A 2,517-nucleotide genomic window follows, 5' to 3' on the forward strand; every position below is an offset into this window, starting at 1 on the left:
ATGTAGGTCTACTGCTACGTCTGTCTTTTTATGCTCTATTCGAGCTACAGCCGAAAAAAGGTCATCATAAATTTAAGAATGAGAAATAACCTTTTTTCCCAGCAGGTTCTCAAGAGTGGCTTTTGGGTGTTTCCTGTTTTACAGGAGTTTTTTGTTCAAACCACATGATGCTTTTATTTCTTTGTCCTCACCTCTCACACCATAGCACGGTTTCTGTTAGCCATCGTTGGCCTCTCAGCCATCGTAGGACAATCAAATCAATTATTTTGTAGTCAAATAACTCTTGACTTAGTCTGAATTACTTAGTTTTCTGATTATAAAATCGTCCAATTCTGCTCAATACTCCAGACCTATTGTCCCTCCCAGTAGAACCACCTGCGTTCAGTTGGACATCCTCCATAGACACATGGAGGTCAGTCTAACTCCTCAGCTTCACAACCACCATACCATCCACACATACACGGCCATCCTAACCATATTTCCTCCTGGTCTGCACATGTGAGAAGAACACACTTGTGTATATTACAATACACATGGTTTGTTACTAATTTTAAACTGGGTGGTTCGAGCCCTGAATGATGATTGGCTAACAGCCTTGGTATATCAGTCTGTATACCACGGGTATGACAACACATTTATTTTTACTGCTCTAATTAGGTTGGTAACCAGTTTATAATAGCAATAAGGCACCTCGGGGGTTTGTTAAATATGGCCAATATACCACAGCTAATGGTTGTATCCAGGCACTCTGCGTTGCATCGTGAATAAGAACAGCCCTTAGCCGTGGAATGTATATTGGCCATATACCACACCCCCTCAGGCATTATTGCTTAATTATATCCTGTATCTAATTTTTGTCATACATGTGATTTGTATGATGCTCTATGTTGTACATATGTCTCTTAATTAATTAATTATTTTTATTTAACGGTTGTATAACTAGGCAAGTCAGTTAAGAACAAATTCAAATTTTCAATGACAGCCTACCCCTGCCCAACCCTAACCTAACCTGGACAACGCTGGGCCAATTGTGCGCCGTCCTATGGGACTCCCAATCACAGCCGGTTGTGATACAGCCTGGAATCGAACCAGGGTCTGTAGTGACACCTCTAGCACTGAGATGAAGTGCCTTAGACCGCTGCGCGGAAGCCCAATTAGGCCAGATATTTTATACTGTATATTACTGTAAATATTTATTATGGTAAAATGATGATTTGTACCCACAATGGTTAGGTTCTCTTGTGTAGACACACTGCAAGGCCCCACATCCAATCATTTCTACATCCATTTCAGAGAGGAAATGATCTTTATTTATTTTATCTGTGGTGTATGTATTGTGGGATGTTTGTCACACCAGTAAAAGTGTATACTTAACCTATGTTGCCTATACAGCATATGGGAAAATACATGCATAGCCACTGTCATTTTAAGTACAAATGTAATTCATGTTCAAGATACTATCATGATCTCTGCTTACAAAAAATAAGCACCTCTCACCCACCGTTTGACATGGTAGACATTTCATCCTGTTTGAAGACCCCAGATCTCTGAACATTGATTTGTTGGAGTGGGAAGTTCTCCTAGAGACAGAGAAAGAGAATGAGGGCGAGAGAAAGAATGAAGGCAAGAGAGAGAGAGAGAGAGAACAAGGAAGAGAGAGAGAGGAGGCACTGACAAGAGCCAGGGCAGAACCATAACTCAGGACCCTAATGATTGCTGTGTGTGAGAAAGCAGAGGGCTACAGTACCGGTATGTATGTATGCCCTGGGATGTTGTCCTTTACCTCACCCATTCATTTACATACTGTACTGTACAGCCACGCTGCCCTGACACACATACACACACACTGACATATGACATACACACAAATGATCTCACTTGACAGATAACTAACTAACCCAGTCAATGTTCATGGTTTGATGCCATTTAGGTGGGTGTAGTTATTCATGTTTAATAATGTCGTTGATAGCTTGATTGGTTTTTAATAATAATAATTTGGTGGGTGCTTATTTGTCCTATTACACAAATGTACAACTGTGAATTGGAAATGTGTTTTTTTGCATATCCCACCTCTCCCCGAGACACCCTCGGTGAGTGGGGTCATGGCCAGGATTTTCCATTATCTGCGGCGACCCTGGAGCAATTAGAGTTAAGTGCCTTGCTCAAGGGCACATCGAAAGATGTTTCACCTTGTCGGGCTAGAGGATTCGAACTAGCGACCTTTTGGTGACTGGCCCAACAATAGAAATATAATTTATATATCTGTGGGCCCAACGCTCTAACCTGTTAGGCTACCTGCCGCCCGTAATGATTGATGTGAGCCTTAGATCACCAATGACAAGTAAGTGCTAGTGGAGGATAGACGGAAGTTAAATTCAGACTGAATCCAAGATAGCCAAGGTAATAACCATTACCATTATTATTACCAGTGCAATACATCCGCAAAGGTACTCTGTTGACTGTTTATTTGTTTTACATAACGCTAAGCAACAATGGGAGGCATTCAAATATTTATTT

The sequence above is a fragment of the Oncorhynchus nerka genome, linkage group LG14 (genome assembly GCF_034236695.1).
Source record: "Oncorhynchus nerka isolate Pitt River linkage group LG14, Oner_Uvic_2.0, whole genome shotgun sequence".
Taxonomy (NCBI): domain Eukaryota; kingdom Metazoa; phylum Chordata; class Actinopteri; order Salmoniformes; family Salmonidae; genus Oncorhynchus; species Oncorhynchus nerka.